Source organism: Ambystoma mexicanum, chromosome 6p (assembly GCF_040938575.1).
Source record: "Ambystoma mexicanum isolate Mex_15411 chromosome 6p, UKY_AmexF1_1, whole genome shotgun sequence".
Taxonomy (NCBI): Eukaryota; Metazoa; Chordata; class Amphibia; order Caudata; family Ambystomatidae; genus Ambystoma; species Ambystoma mexicanum.
Genome location: NC_090935.1, coordinates 758,128,713 through 758,148,254, shown reverse-complemented (window position 1 = coordinate 758,148,254; position 19,542 = coordinate 758,128,713).

Sequence of the window (19,542 nt, the reverse complement as noted above, 5' to 3'; positions counted from 1 at the left end):
GTGCAGAGGATGGGAGAAGCTGCTTAGCAATAGTAGCAGGATGAGTGTCATTCCCCCCTGTCGACCATACTCGACATAGAGAAAGCACCAGAGTCCCCGGAGAACGCATGGGAGACGATCCAGCTAAGCGCAGGCTTTCATCTGCAGGACAGCTCTGCATAGATCCCAGATTCCAAGACTATTGCCCATTGCTGCTGTCTTTCTGTGGACACGTTTGTACATGTAAGAGTTTTCTGATTCTTGCTCTGCAAGCATTTGCTCACCTAGGGATCTATGTGACCACTGCGATAAATTACTGTGAATACACGAAAATGTTGATTTTACTTTTCTTGTTTTTTTGTAAATTTTTTGCAGTTAAATGAACCTCCACAGCCCCACAGTGTCTAATGAATACCCTTACCACACTTCCCAGCTATTTGTGTGAAAAAAAGGGTCAATAAATGGGGGAAACACCCATTTTTGGCCTCGCAGTAATGGGATTCAGCATTTGACTTGGCGAGCATGACAACAAGCTGGTATTCAGAAAATGGTCTGTAGAAGTGGCACACAAGGTAAGCCAGGTACTTCTGAAAAATGCTCTTCTTCGATAGATCTAAGAATGGAGGAGGTGCTGAAGACTAACTATGAATAACTGTTTGGGAGAATACAAGTGCTTGTTCTTGAGGACCTGCTGCATTTAACAAAACAAAAGGAGGGATGGCTGAAAGGTTTAGCGTTAATCTGAAATTCATATTTCTTAACCCAAGACCAAAATATATCTGGGGTTGCTTGTGGTCTCATGCTGAAGGTATGTGACCTAGCAGTTCAGGCTCAACTGCCCTTTTTGGGGAGGGATAAGGCGTGATTTTCATACAGTCTTTCCCCTTTTGTAATGTCGTGGCAGGTGAAGAAAGATGGTCAGGGGGGTTGTTGTCATGATTCCTGCTCCTCATTTCCTCCGCCCTCCAAGATGTCAGGCTGGAGCCAGGCCACAATCACCTACATGGCCCTCAAGGGCCTCTCCATCTCTCCAAAGACCCACTTGGAGTCAGACTTGGCGCTTGTGGCACCAGACTCACTCATTCCCATAGGATAACATTGGGGATTGAACTTGTAGTGCATTGATGGGGACAAGATGGATGCCCCCACATATTTTGGTTCCCTGAACTGCAAGTGCAGTCTAGTCTTTTGGGTGCGATTCAGCCCAGGGACACCTGGGATACCCAGAGACTATTTAAGCCATGCCCAGGCTGAGAAACATGCTTTGTGTTTTCTGCACCTGCAGCATGACATTTACCGTGTTTGGATCGGTCTCCAGTAGGCCTGCATCTTTCTTCTGCACTCAGCTCCTGCAAGAACAAGAACACTGTTAGGAACAGCCTTACCTTGCGGCGCTTCTGCCCATCATTCATCGCTCCTTCTGTTCTGCGGGCATCTTCGGCGGTGTCATTCCCATCCCGGCATGCTGCTTCCTAAGGAAAAGGGTAAAGAACAGAAAAAAAGGCATTAGTAAGCATTCAGCAAATCTTTGCTTATTTTTAAAGACTGTACGAGCTTCAAACGCTTACCTGGATCCCAGCCACTCTGGGGGAACTCTGTCTCCTGAACTTCTCATCCATCTGCAAGAGGGAAAAGACACTCCAGGTTAGCGTGGAAACAGCTAGAGACGCCGCATACCGCGCTTACTCACCGCATTTCTTCTTCATAACTGGCATCCACGCTGAAAACGTCGCGGCACCTAAAAGACACAGAAAAAGAACTAATTTCAATACAAATACAAAAAGGTTGCATCGTGCATCGCGCTCTCACTCACCTTCAGCCCTACTCATCTCAGCAGCACGTCGCCATCCCCGGACGCCGGCCATCATCTAAGGAAGGAAAGGAAAGAAGTTAGAGAACTGTTCAAAAGACTCATCATACTTACCTGTCGGACTCTTGCCAGTGAAGTAACTAGGCAGCAACAAGCCCACATCAATCAACGCGCCCCTGCGCTGAAAGCAGGATGGAGAGCACACTTTCCAAGAAAACAAGGTGAGCTGTGGATCAAAGGGAAGGGTTGGACCCTGGGGAAGAAGAGGTTCAAGCACACAGAGACAATAGGGAGTTAAACTCTACCAATCCTGTGTTTCAGGCCCAGTCCCAGTCGAGTAGACTCCAGAGAAGGGTTCGAGGTCATAAGAGGTCAGAACAGGCTGAGTGACGTCCCTGTGGATACGAGGTGAGCGTTACAGTTGCCCAGAGCGATGCCGGAAGTTAGGATTAATTCGTAACCTTCCAGCCATCACCTGTTTTATTGTGTCTAAGTCGCCCCGACTGGGAGGAGTATGGCCAGACGTGAGTCCTGTTCCTGCAGGGCCTAAAGACCCAACCTACACCTCACTGATGATGCTCAATGAGGCAGAAACATGCCTGGAGTTGCTTAGAATCTTGTGTGGAAGGGATGTGACCTAGTAGTTTGGGCACGACTGCCTCTTTTGGGGTGGGACATAGCCTCATTTTCACAAGGTCTTCCCCCTTTCTGTAATGGCTTGTGAGGCTGGAGAACGATGGTCTGGGGGTGGGGGTTCCCAGAGGAACACCAGAGATTAAGATTCATTGTAAACCTTTCAGCCATCACATCCTTTGCTGTGTCTACTGCATTGAACTCCTGTAAAATGACAGCCTATGTTTCAGACGTTCAGTAGTAAAAACTTTTTGAACTCTAGAGGCATTAAAGGAAATGTGAATCTGTGGAGTTACACACCAACTGTCAACATGAGTCAATCTGCAAAGTCTGTAACGCATGATTATGCAGTGATGCAGAAATGTTATTGAATTGGAGTACTGGACGTTGGTGTGAAATAGTCTTAAGAAGAGATTCCGCTGTTGCCATATAGTGCAATGCAACTTGAATGTATACTTTGGACTTGTGACTGGTTCTATTGGCAGAGTGATATTTGATTATTGGGCCGGTCAAGTGGCACAGCGAGTAGAAGTGCAGATCCTGCTAACACAGGTTCGAATCCCGGGGGGCCAAACTCAGCCTTTCATCCTTCCGAGGTCGATAAATGAGCACCACGCACCGTGGGTAATAATACGCAGCGCTCAGATACCTGAGGGTTCGTAGAGCTATATAAATGCCAAATTATTATTATTATTATTGTTTAATTTTTGGCCCTTGAGTATGTTCTTGTCAAGTTTAACCACACGATTGAACCTCACCTTGTAGCCAGAAGCTCTGCACCTTTCTGACTGAGAGCAAAAAACACAGTTTCCTCTGTGTTCTGCCTATACAATCACAGTCCACAAGTGTCAAGGCTTGATTTTGATATGATAGTGAGTGGTTGATGTTGTTAAGAATGTCATTTCTTACGTGGCCATGTCAGGGGGATACGTAACTGCATTTGCGGAAAGAAAATGTGCATCCGTGTTGCATGCATTACATGTGCAACGGGCTACATGGGCTGCATACTCCATACACAGGTCCACTGCGCCTCAGCCTGGAAATGTTCTATGACAAAGAAGGAGGCAAGCTGAAGAAGCAAGTGTGCAGATACCTGCATAGAGATTGCTAACTGCTGATACGCAGAAATGTGCTCATGAATCACGCATATCGCCTAAAGATATTTAGCCATAAATCAGGTGCCGAATGCTTGCGATTCAAACCTGACTTTATTTTTTCAGATACAAACAGTAAATACACTTGCAGAGCATAGTCCCTGTGGTGCATTGACAAAACGTCGAAGGCTGATTGGTTGATTGATTGATTGATAGGTTATTTATAATGCACCTATACACAAGTGATTAAGGCAGAACCCGGTGAGATGCATTTTGTTAGCTGTTTGCTGGAGACTCGCAGCATGCCTGTTTTTTTCGAAACCTCGCAACTGGCTGCTCAGGAATTTATCATAACAATATATGATATTGTTGTCGAAGTTAATAAAAAAAGAATATGTACCAGGTAATTCTTTTATCGGTCTGTCCGATGAGTGGCTTCATGTTTGCGGCATCCACATGTCTCTACAGCACGTTACGAACAGATTCTGTATTTTGCATTACCTGACCACGACCATGTGCAGTTGTGTGACCTGCTTACCTATGCCTAACACCCCAACATGACCTGTGCTCAGGTTGGTGCCTATCTCCACTCCACAGTAAGGAACTTCCAGTTTCAGAATATTTGATAGTGAAGTCCAAGAGATACTGGGCTGATGGGTCAAAGACCAATGCAAAAATGTTGCACTTCGTACAAGGCCAGGTGTCTATTTTTATATAGAATATTCAAAACCTTTGGTTTGTATTTCATGAAGGAGTTAGCATGCAGAGTGGACATCATGCGACTTGGCTATTAGGAGAAACTGTGCAATGTTTCTGTACTTAAGCCTTGATTGCCTAGTTACTTAATGAATGCTCATCTTATTTTACTGGAACCAAAGTTATGCATTTGTTCCCAGTCAATTATATAAAATGCTTTAACAGAGTATGCAGGAAGAATAGATTAAATAGGTTTCATTGATGGCTGCTTCTAGGATGTATCTAAAAGCTGCTGTGTAGACAGCAGCAGCATTCTATAGCTTGTCGTGTTTTTGTAGTGTGTGCGTGTCCCCACTGTGGACGCTTTAGTTGAGGCTACAAGGAAAAAAGGTATGGAGTTGTTATGAAAGATTTCACACAATTATTTTGCCAGACTGTAACAAAATTAAATTAATTTTATTTATTATAGTCTCACATCACATTTTGATGCTAAATACAGTCAATTGCTCAACAGATGTGGTAATGCTCCCTGGTGTGGGTCAGGTTGCACTTCCAGGCACCATCTAATTTATTTCTTCTATTTGAAAGTAAGTATGAAAAACAATCAGTTTTAATTCATGATGTACTTAGTTTTTGTGGAAAGTAAAGTGTTTTCTAAATAGTCTATTGAGATGAATTTCAACAAATCACTTTTTCTAGTTCTTTTCTACAGTTTTCTGCAGCAGTATATAAAGTACTAGTAATGGCACTACAAATGTTTGCTGAATATGTTGTGCCGGCCCACATTGTCACTGAATTTTATTTAACTGATTATTCTGCTTTTTTACCACAAAATGCCACTCTCCCCTTACAGCCCTCACCCCACATACTCTACCCCAATTTACCGTCTGCATATTGTGGCAAAATAGTGAAAAGGAATCCATAAAAATGCATTTGGCAAAAGTGTAGGTTGGCAGCTGTAAGGGATTTCAATCAGGCACTCCCCAAGGTCTCGCCTAGCATGTACTGCACAATGACCCCCTTATTATTTTTGTCTATAAGTTCAATATTCTGAATGATATACCACTCACATCATACCCGTCTCAAAATACCCCCAGGTCACACTGAACCAGCAATCAGGCTAGTTTGTAAAGGCACAGATTAATTTATTTATTTAATATTCAAATCACACATAAGTTTAATATCTATGTATATATATATGGGACAGCAATCACCAAGGGGTGACAATACACTACAGAAAATAAGCAAAGTGATTGAATTCACTTATGCTAATGCAGAGTAGAAACACAGGAAAAATAACAGTTTTGTTTTGGGCACAGATAGCGTTTAGGTTAATATTCCCCCTGCAAAGTTTTGTTTAAATACAAATGAGCAATCCTACACCAATGTGAGTAATCAGCAGGTATTCAGGAATTAAAGACAGGTCTAACGTTTATAGGCAATCTTCCCTCCCTAAGCAAGAGAGAAAACCATTTTTGGAAATGGACTCTTTTAAAAATGACAGGTGAAAAATAGCTTTGTGAAATACTGCAAAATGGTCAAAATGCTTAAATGGAGAACATTCTAAAGAAAGCAACTCTAAACAAGTCCTAACACACATGAGCTATAATATAAACAACACTACACACTTCACATCAGAATGGGATGGAAGAAGCACTTTGAAATGGACAAGAGACACGCGTGTAACTTTGGCTAAAATTGCAAATTCGTGGCAAAATGTTACTATGCGAGAAAAACCACTGTTTTGTAGTTGTGGAGGTAGCTAAGGTATCAGTGAGAATTGAAATGTCGTTTCTATCTTTACAATTGAAGAAGTTATATAGGTTTTAGTGAGAGGCGTTTTTGAAGAATAGGCACGAAAATGGAAACAGAATTCGGTTTTAAAAATGACAGATAGGTTTTATTATACTATATTAATGAAAATGAAAAAGAGGATGCCACACATGTAACTTCACAGCTATGTGGCCAGCGCAACTAGTCCGTGGTGGATACTCGATTTCTGGGTTTACTTTAGTTATTCAAATTCACTAAGGAGTTATGGTTTTGTAACATAGATGAGAGAAAAGTCAGCACAAGAAGCATTCTAACAATACTAGGGTTCTGAATTAAAGATGGGATGGGTTGAGATTGGGATAATACAATGCAGATATACTCTGGGTCACGGTTCTTCATGTTAATACACACAGTCCTTTGTAATTAAATTGGACCGTCAGTTCTAGTCAATGAATCGGGTCAGGTCTACCGGCAGTAGGGCACCTCTGGAGGGATCGGATCAGCGGCGCAGTTCTGGTCAATTTTGGACTGCACCTCAGACTGGATTTGGAAGGGCCCTTCTGATCAATGGACACGGCCTATTACAGGATGTACGTTTCAGCGGGCACGCCTTAATGGTAGCAAGCCAAGCTGAATCAGACTTATTCTTTTAAGTTCTGTATGTTTGAAATTGGGTCAAGGTAGCAGTAGTTCAGTAATGCTAAGTCTGGATTCTGCAAAGGAATCTGGATCTTCAAAGATTCTGGAGTCAGTTACAAGATGAAGAGTACTAGAATAAGGTGCTGCGCGGACATCTGGATGGGTTCTGGAAGCAGTGTGTCTATGTACAGTGAAACTCCAATATTTATCCATTACAAAGTTTATGGCGTGGGCAGAACTTCAAAAACACACACCCATGTCTGTGAGTGGCTACAGGCATGTGATTTGTCCTGGTTGGTGGTCTGAACAGAGCTGTCATCATTATGACAGGATTTAGGCAATCCCACATTGATTATTACCAAAACATAACTTTTCTACAATTATGTCCCCTAATAAAATAGGACACATATATTTTATATTCGATTGTCTACATTCACATTTACTCCCCATCTTTGTGCAAGCTGTCTTGGTTATTCTATGTATTTTTATAAATTTGAACTGTAACGGTTTTGATTAATAATTTCTAATTCGGTACATTTCTGGGTGCTGATCAGTGGATCATGTGTATACAATTTTAGGTTTGCAACATTGATCGTTCTGCTACAATGACTTTGGTTCCTTAAATGGTACAAGTTTCCTCAATGTCTTCAAATCACAAGCCTGACATTTGTTTAATGTCTACCAATGTTCAGATGTGTTCCTCTTTAGGTTGCCCCATTAAAGAGTTCTAAACTTTAAACAAACATAAGGATTTAACATCAAAGTCCTCCTTTGTAACCTCCCCTTCTCAGGTAGCAGCTGTCCAGTCTTTTGATCAGAGGGGGTGTGTTCCCTTTCCTGGAGGGAAGCTCCCCTGTAGAGATCAGTTGGGCTGCTTGCCATGGTCCTCGACTCAGCCCCAGACGAAGGTCTACTGAGGTCCCATTGTACTGCTTGTTGTCATTATGCGGGAACTATTAGCATCACTTAAGCTTTCCTGTAGCAAGGGAGTGTTAAGCTGAGATGTCAACTTTCCCAGGCCAGGCACTGTCAGATCAGAATTGAATAGTTGATTCGCTCCAGACTGGGTTCCTGTGAGATTTAAGCCCTTCACAGTAAAATACTTTAAACAGGCAGAATTTTCACTTCTTCAGGAAAAAGAAAAGACAATATAACTGGGTTTGACAGCCAATTTCCTTAGGCAGCTGTCAGGCAGTGAGAATCTTTGATTTCAGCACCCTTTCCTTTCCATAATTCTCTGGGAAAATGACTGAATTTTTAAGGGCATTTTCAGATTTTGCCCTTCCGTGGCCTTGTTTCAGGTGACAGGTGACAGATGACAGATGACAGGTGACAGCAGTGATTCCTGTTTTTACAGCAACTTTGCCTGTGAAAGTGGCAGGGTGTGTAGCTCTTTTGTGGTTTGTGAACCATGCACAATTTTGCAGATTTAGTGCGCACGGGGGTTATCACCTCCATTTTTGGCAGTTTTCTTCCCCATTGGCAAAGGGGTGCAGTGTGGCACATTGGCGTGGATCAAAATATTCCACACAACAGTGGGCTCAACCCTATTAACATCATGTATTTGGAAAATCTAGTATAATGAACGTAGGATGCTCAATTGTGGATACACACATTTATACAAGCATTTTTCATAAATGGTGTTATGTAGAGCTTCTTAAGAGTGTGAATTTATTTGAAATACTGTTTATAGATTAGCATGTGAATGTTAGTTTTAGGAAGTATGATGTGCATGTGTCAGCGAGGGAGCCTGAGGCTTTCAAGTTTCTGGATATCATGACAGTAGCTGTGAAAGAATTCAAAGAGGTGGGATCTTGCTTTCAGGGTTATGAAGGATGGGAGGGATGGCCTTTCTGATGTCTACAATTTTATTGGTGAAGAAAGATGCCAGATCAGCCAAGAAGACTTGAGACTCTGAGTTGTTAATTTCTTTGAAAGTTTGGAAAATCTCTTATTAGGTTGACTCACAATATGAGTTTGGAAGTGAAGTTTCTTGGCAGCAGCTACTACACTCTAATACCTCTAGTGATGTCTTCTATAGGTCAATTTGTCCTCCTCACGTTAGAGAACTCTCCTTATCCTATCAAATGTACAGTTTTCTCTCTTTTATGCCAGCCATGTTGCTGTAAACCATTTGTTGCTGAGTTTAGTGGTATTTATGGGGAGTTGTTCCCTGATAAGGTGAGGTGGTCATGGGTATACCCATCTCCCTATGGATATTTTCCAGGCTGGTCTCAGGGGAGTCTATTGCTGTATCAACTATTAGAGATCCCTGAAAGATCTCTGCGTGGATTTTGTTTCAAGGTCAGAAAGTGAGAGTGGTGTCCGGTTTTGGCAGATTCTTAGTTTTTGAGTTAATTGGGCACCTGGGTATGGAGGGGACTAGAAGGAAATGGTCAGACCAGGATGGTGTCTGACCTCTGAATCATATATGTGAAGGTCGTTTGTAAGAATCAGGTCGAGAGTATGTCCTCTAGAGAGAGTAGAAGTGAAAAGATGAGAGTAAAGCAAATGATATGCATGATCTCAACAGACCTATTGGTAAGAGTCCTTTACTCAGAGGTTGAAGTCTTCCAAGATTTCTGATTTCTGAGAAAAGTCGTCAATGACAGTCAAGAATTCCAACCATTCATCAAGGACGTTTTTGGCGTACTCCAGAGCTCTATGGGTTGTTACTAATGAACTGTTGATGTGTGGCTTGGGGTGGATCTTCGCCCGCACATGTTCAAAGGATAAGTAAGAGTTGGTTTGTAACCGTTTGAGTGTTAATTATGTAGCACACTAGTAACTCCACCACCCTTCTATGGACCTGATTCTCAGAACATTTTTCTATGGGATTGTGTCATTATAAAACGCTTCTGTGAATCAGGCCCTATGTGTGCCTATTTGTGTAGACTATTTTTAAGTCTTAAAGTGGGATGGTATCAAGGATGGTCAAAATATTGCCAGAGAAACAGAATTTTGTGATGCCCGGATTAGCAAGTTTACGCATTGTTAGGAGATCAAAGGTGTTTGATGCATTATGGAATGCTGAGAGTGCCTTCAGTTGGGTCACCTGGATTGAGTTTGGATCAGGGGCCTGGAACAAAGGCATGCCATTGGTCGACATGTATTGATTTAGGGAAAGAGGGACCACCATATGAGGGGTATGAGCTGCTTGCTAGCGGTTGGAGATAGGTTCCCGTAATGCGTTAGGGCTGCATTTATGGTGGTGTTCCTGAGATCGGGGAACCATTGAGGTTGTTGGGGCTGGAGAGAAAGGATGGGATAGCGCTAGGGGTCCTGGGTGGTAAATACATGGGGGAATGACCAGGGGAGTCGGGAGCATGGTTGGTGTCAGGGGTTCTATATCTTGAAATGAGTGAGGAAGTGAAAAAGGTAGGCGTTCTTAGCTTGAATTAAGAGTCCCACAGTTGTAAAGATTAATATTTACTCTGTCATTCCTACTTTATTTTTCAGTGGCAATACACTGAATGCCCTCTCAATTGTGGTGGTGGTCTGCACTTGGGAAAACCACAAAAGGTTAAGGTGGCATGTGGCCCGGTGGTCAGAATGTAGAGGTAGATCAATGATGTATGTGTCTATGAAAACTAAATCTGGGTGGTTACGCACCACTATTTGCCCAACTTATTTTACATAATATAGTAGGTGTCATGATTTCCCTTCCCAAGGATGAATCAGAAAACTGTGTTCATTAGAAGTTACATTCTACAAGTATGGTGAAATTCAAACTAATGTTTTTTGTGTTAACTATTGACTTTTAGTTTGAATGAATATTGCGCACTCCAACATCCTTGTTTTCTAGTAAGAGAAAGTAACCTCAAATGTAATTAATTTACCAATGTTTTCATTTCTCTATACTTACTGTTTTACTTTTCTAATCAAACTCTAAAGTCTAATGCACTGACCCTCGAGATAATAACAGTGCCATTGTCTACAAGATCCTTTTGTTGGTCAATACATATATAAACATTCTAACAGAGAACACACCACACAACTGTGTTTGGATACAAGAAACATGCTTCTATATGTTGAAGTACCGGCATGATGGCCCAAAGATAACTGGATTGAACTAAACTATATATCACTGCAATGTTCAAAATACAGTTTCTAAGTGTGTGTTTTATATTTAGATTGAAAAGGGAATGTCAAAAGAGATTTTTTTGCTAGTATATTTTGTTTGAAGTAAGCAACATGAAATCTGAAAGCTGAAGAATGAAATGTGAGGAAATGTCTATGTGGAACAGTGAAGCGCAGCAATTAACCACATCCACACAGTAAAGACTGATTATTTTCCTTTTGTAATCTGAGTGCAGCTATAGAAACATCTTACAATTCTACCCTAAAAAAACAAATCTAACCTACTTGTACTATTCTTCATTTGACGTGTTTGAGAGTCTTTGGGTAAGTTTCTGATTAGAAAAATGCTTTAAAATAGTCTTTGAGTTTGGACCTGATAGAAGGTGAGGTGTTAGCCCAGACCTTTACAACTAAAGTAAGTAAAGCTCTACCTAATAAGTTATACAAATGTTAAGGCAATTTCTGTATGAAAAAAGTGGAGTGTTCAAATAAAAGGTCCTCCATTTTGGATTTTAGCAGGTGTTTCCATTCAAGACGATTACAAAAATTTCGTAGATGTAGTTTTGTGTTTCTGGAGCTGTTGGGAGGTTGACTGGGGTTTGTGAAGTTCGACTTCGATTAACCAATGTGTAATGTGTACATTTATCTTGGCATCAAACTGTACCATCCTTCTTGGAAAACATATTCATCCCTCGACTTCATAATGGGCCTCATTACGAGTCTGGCGGTAACCCTGCCAGTGCTTCCGGCAGGTTGCTGCCAGATGCGTACCATTTTACCGGCACCTGACTTCCCGGTGCCACCGGAAGATTACAAGTCCGTTGACCCAGGAAGTCAGGCGCCTGTAGATATTAGTCCCTATTCCCATAGAATTCCATAGGACTCTATGGGAGTGGGGACTCAGAAGTGCCGGCATTGTTGCTAACGGTGCCGGTGCTTCCGTGAAGAGTCTGCCTACCGTGGCCACTGTTCCCGGCAGGGTCAGACCTGTCTGGTGCAGCGGCCCTGGCAGACAAACTCCTAGTGTGCTGGTCTGGAAACAACGGTGCTGGTGAGCTTACCAGCACCCTTGTTTCCGGACCGGCAAACTTGTAAAGAGGCCCAATGTCTAATGCCTGACTCTCTAACAGTAGTCTTAGGCTTTAGAGTTGCTGTGCTCTCCCCACTCTGTAAGGGCCTGTCTCTGTGAAATGTGCTCCTCGCAACCACGCGCCTGACACTAATGTATGCTACCAGCTGCCCCAACACTAATGTATGCAAGAGGGCTGGACAGTGCATCTTTCCGCTACTGTCCACCCCTTCCAAAATGTGCAGTTCACCTTTGAGAATAAAGTGACCTGTGCCTTTTGAGAATATGCCTCTGAGTGCCTACGCGCCTTGAAACACTTGTGTATAGGCACGTCATAAATGCCATATCATATCACATCATATCATCTCATCAAAAGGTGCTTGAAGCCACAACTCTTTGGCTTTTTGTCCATTTGTCCCCAACTCATTAGTGCACATACTCTTTCTTGGTCTGGGATGGGTGCTAATGGTGATAATGCACTACAGATGGATTGGGACGTTATCTCCTGGTGCTCTGCACTTACCAGTCAGTGCATCTCACTTAAAATGACATCATTGTCCAAATGAATTATAAACAAGTTAATGTTTTCTAAAGCATTGCAACCATACTTTTTTTTACAAACTTTATTTGATTCTCAAGAAGCACAGTGTCTAGTCAAAGGATCGAATATAAAGGGTCGACAGGTCAAAGGATCGACACCAAAGGGCCGACAGGTCAAGGATCGAAATTTTTCATTTTTTTTCCCCATTTTTTTTTGTGTGAAAAAAAGCGGTTTTGTCTTTGGTGTCGATATCCTTTGACCTCTCGACCCTTTTACTGTCGATCCTTTTACCTAGAACCCAAGAGCACAAGTTACAGACAAGCATATGGAAAATATCACACCACATTCTTGTCATTGTTCATCTTATAAGTTCCCAACTCTATTTTATGAGGGCTCATGAGTTTAACAGTTATAACAACCCCCCCTCCTTTCGCCATTGTAATTTTCAGCTTTTGGTTGACGCGAAGCGACTTTGCTCAATACATTTGAATACACTGCAGAACAGTCCATTCTCATGAGGCACACATTTCACAGTTTAAAGAACATTTGTTCCCTGTCCTCCATAAATTCATGGAAAGGTGACCATGTGTTCAGGTATTTCGGGAACGAGCCTCATGCCAATGGCGTCACCTTTTCCATTGCCATCACTCCCCAAAGTCTCAGGTATCATGAGAGTTGCAACATAGTGTGCTAAGTCTTGATTGGTTAAATTGTGTTCATGTATGGGAACTTGTTATCACAACGTTGCAATGTTGAGTTGGGATGAAAACAAAAAAAAGCGTGTTGGCTGAGGTAGGGTCAAAATGCTGCGCAGGGTAATAAGGTAAACTTGCTAAAAACATTTTGCTTGGTGGAAAATGATGAATTCTATTGAAAATACATTTGGAAACCCATTATTCCACTACGAAGTTTTGGAAATAGCTTTACAGGGTTTTTACTCACAGGACAAAAAATGTATGTTTCACATTGGCTATTTTGCATGTGTGCGTATGGAGAAATCACTAATGTTGCAGTGTTTTTAAAAAAAAATGAAGATCACGTGTAAACATACAGTATAGCGATTTAAGCAGCTTTGTAGCCTATACAGGATGTTGCGATGGTGAAAGGGAGACATTTGTGAATGCAAAGAGCTGAAGGCAAACTATGAAAGGAATTTCAAAGCTATATATTTAGTTTTGCATCTGAATGGTACTTTGTGGTGTTCAGGTATGTGGTGTAGAGTAGTAGAAGAAGCTCATTGCATCTGTCACATGTATTTCTAGGAAATATGTAGTCATTGCTGTTTTTTATGACAACACTACAATGTTTATGTGATAAAAACACATATAACAAGGGGGTTTAAGGAACGTTGCCTCTTAGGAATGATTTTGGGAGGATGGCAAAGGAAGAGTTGTGAGTGCAAAGACGCAGCGGGAAGTGACTAAGAAAGAGTTGTGAACATGAAGACATGATCAACATACTACAACATTATTTGTAAAGTAACTTTTTCGGTAATTGTCATAGTTTGCGTAGTTCAAAAGTCATAATGTAGAGTAGTGGAAGCTGATTGGCTGTGTTGCATATGTACTTCTGGGAAACGTGTAGTCATTGCAGAGTTTTCTAAAAACACTGCGCTTTTCAAGTGTTCTGAACAAAACTTGACAATACGTAGAGGAAGGTATTTTAGGGCACTTTACACTTTAAGTGGGATGCAGGGATGGCGCAAAGACGAAGGTTGATGAAAGTTTGATATATATATATATATATATATATATATATATATATATATATATATATATATATATATACTGTAAAAAAGGTCCCTCCACGAGATGTGCTCATGATTTGGCTTGTGTAATGTTGGTTGGCTGACGAGTACATGTCTGCGTGGTTGCGCGATATTTGTGGACCTCAGTGAGATGTCTGAAGCATGTGTTTGAGTGCACATTCTTTTCTGATTTGCTGAAATTGGTCATTTGGGAGTTATTACCGAATATCTCAAGGCGTTAGTGAACTTTGCAGAGTTCACGTGTATAGGTGTGGCATGCCTGACAGATTAACATTTATTCATAGTCAACAAGCAGATGCAGTGCGTTTTTGTTCACTGACCACTTTTCCCCATTCTTTTTTATTTCTTCTGTCTATCCTTCAATTTATTACCTTTACCTTTCCTACCTTTTCTTTTGTATGGTAAATTGTCTTCCACTGAAGTTTACGCTGGCGAATCAGAATAAAAACCCAGCTGTGGAGGGGAAGAGGTTAGAAGCCTGTAGAGTGGAGGATAGATCATGGACCTGGCTAGCAGGGGCGCTTGGAACTGCAAAGGGGGAATAGAGTCAATGTTCTGGTGAACCACAGCCCCTCAGAATTGCTTCCTGGAACACTAGGGCTTTCGGGCTCTATTCATGGAAAGCTCCCACTGTCTAGAGAAATTTGATGCACTATGCTTCCAAGAGACCTGGTTAAGAGAGATGCCGATTTGTGATGGATATGTTGCCTTCTTGAACCCTGCCGCAAAAGGCCTAACTGGATGTCCCTTCTCAGGGCTACTAACCCTCATTAAAATAGAGTCAGGTTGGAATGTAATGATTTCAGAATGTCCAAACCCCTATGTTCAGATTCTGTCTCTGTCAAAGCCGGGGGATAACCGACAAATCCCATTACTGGTAATTAACATTTACTGGAGAGTCAATATAGCTAAGCTAATAGAGTCAATAATGAGGGCAGTGGATGTAGCAATGCGGAAATGGGATGATGCTAGGATGATTATTATATGCAGAGATCTAAATACGAGACTGCTCGACAAAGCTGGTTATCCGCTGAAGGAGGGTGAAAGGTGTGAAAGAGCGTGTAAGTGGATGCATAGCATGAGATCAAGTGATATGCATATGCTCAATGCCCAAACTGTGGGTGACATTCTAGGGAGCTGTACTTGGAAATGTGGGGAACTGAAATCATGTATCGACTATTGCTTTCTGTCAGCGAATCTAAGGGAAAAGGTTGACAGATTTGAGATAATACAACAGGATTCTAGTGACCATGACCTGTTGGCAATCTCTATATCTGAGCGGGAAGTGGGAAGATGCTTGGAGAAAATCGGAGAGGTTGAATTGGAATGGGGAAAAAATCGCTTAAGTTTAAGACCGGTCAAGGTGACACAACTAGCTGGCCGATTCAGGGCTTTGGCTCATGAGGATCTCACTAGAGTATCTGGGAATTTTGAAGGATTATGTGCAGAAAGGGGATACCAAAGGCAAATGGAAATGGGTCCAGAAGCATGTGTATAATCAAGAATTGGTAAAGATGAGAAGGCTGATGAGAATGTCCATTAAAATGATTTGGAGAGAAAGAGAGAATTGTAAGAGAGAAAGAATCCGTAAAGCCAAACAAAAATATCTAAACTGGTGAATTGCCTCCAAAATAATGAGAGCACAGAATGATGCTGAGCATATGCTCAAAGTAGTCTATGCAAAAAACTCCTGGAATCTCTGGGACTTGATTAATAATAGAGGAACCTTCCGACCTGCTAACTGTATTAGCATGGTGCCAGAAAAGGCTTGGGTCTCCCGTTATACCTCTCTATTCACAAATCCTGGTTGGGGGGTGAGCAACAGAGGAGGATTTGTCTCCCCTCATGGGAATTTCGCAATGGATGAGACTGATGCCTTGATGATGATAGGAAATCTAAGTTCATCTCGGGTGGTGTGGCTTGACGGTATTTCCAATCAAGAACTCAAAAGAAATAAAGAACAATGGGGAAAGTTCTTGGTGGTTATGTTTGCTCAGATCATGCAGAACAGACAGATTCCATCAACCTGGAGGGAGGAAACTATTGTCCCGATTTTCAAGAAAGGGGATAGGGCGGAGCCTAAAAATTACCATCGCATTGCGCTCCTTGACTCCTTGGGAAAGCTCTTTGCTGCAGTTCTATTGAGGGACCTTAAAGGATGGGCAGAGAGGAGGGCTATCCTAGAACACAGACAATCAGGATAGGGCAAGGGAGTAGGGACCACACTCAATCTCTTTACTATCAACATACCTAAAGAGAGGGTATTAGAATCAAAATCCTGCCTTTATCTAGAATGTATGGACCTCGAACAGGCGTTTGACGGGGTAATTATGGAAAAAATTTAGGCTAAGCTCAGAGCTTGGCAATGCCCCACCGCCCGGGTAGAGGCCATGGAGGCCCTCTATACCGATACCTCAGTAAGGATTCGACTATCAACTAAAGGTCATCAGTCGAAAAGAATTCCCACATATCAAGGCTTAAAACAGGGGTGTGCTCTGGCCCCCTTATTATTCTGCCTCTATATTGCCGATTTGGCTGAGTCGCAAAAAGATGTGATCACCTTTCCTCCCAAAAAAAAAACGTACGGCTGTGTCATGGATACTATTTGCAGACAATTTTGTTTTTATAGATCTGACGTCCATTGACCTCCAGAGGAGGATCGACGCATTTACTAACTTTCTGACTGAAAACGGCATGAAGATTAACGTAGCCAAATCTGAAATATTGAAGTCAGCGTGTAAAAATAACACTAGGGGATTTACGTGGAGAGTGGGGGCAAGTCCACTGGAAATAGTAGAATCCATGGTATACCTGGCAGTAGTTATAAATAGGAGGAGGAATGAAAAAGGGCATTATATCCACCCAAAGTCTAGGCTAGTCTCCCTAACCAATCAGGAAATGGCCTTTCATCTGAGATTTGGGAAGTTATGAATGATTCCTATTATCTCCTTCTACAAACAGAAGGTAACACTAATATATGGAGCAGAGGCTATCCTACAACTATCATGGAAAATTTGGAAAAACTGGAAGGCTGGTTCTGGCGGAGAGTATTGCGACTTCCAAATGTGTTGCCAATGAGCTCAATTATACAAGAACTGAAATTGCAATCTCTCGAATCCATGGTCTTGTGGAAAACACTTACCTTACATAGTAAATGTGTTTGTGAATCATCAGTGATCCCATTCGTAATTCTGGACTTCCAGAAAGACGGGCAGGATAGGCATCTCACACAGTGGAGGATGAAGGTGGAGAGGATCCTGGAACAGAGGTGCTTAGAGATAGGTGAACTGGTTGCCAATCCTACTAAAGTAAAAAAGAAACTACAAGTTATGGATTGGATTAACACTGTGGAGCAATGGGGATTAACCAAATTGAGACAGCCTTTGAATGCAGAAAAAAAGGCTTGAATTCTCTTCCATTGTATCTACAAAAATTCCCTATCAGGATCTTCTGCTTAGATGCTGGCAAAGCATTTTAAATACCCGAGAGGCGCAATGGGTGAGGAAAATTCCGGGGATCACAAATGCCCAATGTCGATTCTTTAAGGAGAACGGCTCCATAGAAACGCTACTCCATTTGGTAACCGCTTGTGAGTAATTGCAAGAAGTAAGAAGTGCATTTTTGGAGGGGCATTCGACTGCTGGTGGAACTTTGAGATCCTCTGAATGGTGGGAATGGGTTCTTCTGGGGGAAAAGATCAGTTTGGTGATTGCAATGATGAAGATGGTTGAATTCATGTTAAACAAAGGGAAGGAATTAGAGGAGGATGTAAACAAGCCTGTTTAGGATTAATGTATGTTTATCCTCACCTTCTTCCTTCTTTTCTTGTTTTTGATGTCCTGATTATTCATTGGGGAGATTCAGAGTGATATATGAAAGCTAATTTGATTTTGAAAGCATATTGTATGTTAAAGGTTTTAATTTGTCTTATTTTAAACCAATAAAACATTTTAATTAAAAAAAGAAAACATTATTTTGGGGGTCATTTTCTCGCGGATCTTCTTTTTTATTAATTGTGTTTCATTACTTCAGGCTTTGTGTGGTTAGGACCTAGAGGTTGAAATGTTTGAGACGAAGGCTAAAGAATGGGGAGAGGCCACTGTCATTAGTGGCCAGTATACAGAGGTAGAGCAGGTCCTCATCTGATTGGATGAAAACCAGCGGATCCAGCAGATGGACCACCAAACACCACCCAGGTGGTAGAAGCTCTCCTCACAGGTGCAATCTAATTGCTGGATGTACTATCAGGTACCAGATTAGCAGCTACTGGTAGAGGTGGTGTCCGCCCAGTGCCACCGGATAAAATGCAAACATGCCTCCACTCTATCTGTGCTCAAAGTCTGGGTACTGTGATGCTGGAAATGCATCAGAGGGACAGGGCCTCTGAATCCTTGTCCTTTACTGTTTTTTATCGTGTGTTCTGTCGTGTTTTCTGCCCAGGAGTCCATGTGGGACTCCTGGCAGTGCAGCTCTCTCTTTTGGTTTGGTGAACAGACCCATGGGATACCCTTATGGCACCCATGGGTAGGGGTACAACCCTGTGCCCCTAGTGTATGTTTTTCGGCACCTGTGGGTGGCCCACAGAGCAGGGTATGGGCTGCTAGCAGCTCCATGCTGAAATTGACAGGTGCTCTGGGTGTCCTCCATTTTGGGATACCCAGGCCCTGCCATTGGGATCAGTTGATTCCTGATAGGAAACAAGATGGCCCCTGTGACCCCTTGCTTTCTATTGCCTGTTACCTTGTTTTCCCGAAGTCCTGGGAAGCCCTGACTCTGTCCCTTCCCCCTGACTGGCTGTTGGGTGGAAGTTCTATATATGGTGTTGTTGTGAAGGCCCAGCTAGACTGACTGGAGCCTTCCCAGTGACTGTATGTTGTGGGTACCTCCTGTGGGTGGGACCTGGGTGAATGGAGTGTGTGACCAATATACACTCCTTGTTGTGGTTGTCTGGTTTCTGGCATGAGAGACAAAGACTGATACAGCCCTGCCCGAAACTGGCCTGAATGCAGTGTGTAGTGTTGAATGGCTGGGTACTTGTCCCAATCCACATTCCTTGTTGTGAGTGTCTGAAAGGGAGGAGTGTGGCCTGAATGCACTGTGTGCCTGATTGGCTGACTGACTGCATGAATGCCCTTCTGTATGATTGGCTGCTGAGTGTGTGCCAGCAGTGTGGATGAGAGACAGAATAGTATATCTGGGGACCTCTCACCACTGGTAATTGTTCAGAAGCGTTCAGAAGCTGAGTCTCCACTCTAAGAGTAACTGGAACTGCTGATCCTCGACGCCCAGCTGGAAGAAGAAGACTTGCTGTTGCACTTGCTTCGACCGATCTGAAAGCTGCCGAATTCGTCGAGGACTGACCCGAGAGAGGACCTGGTAAGGCGCCCTCTTCCCGTGCTCCGAGGGATCATCGAGCACCGCTACATCTTCGCTGAAGCACCCTGGAAGTCAGACCCTCGA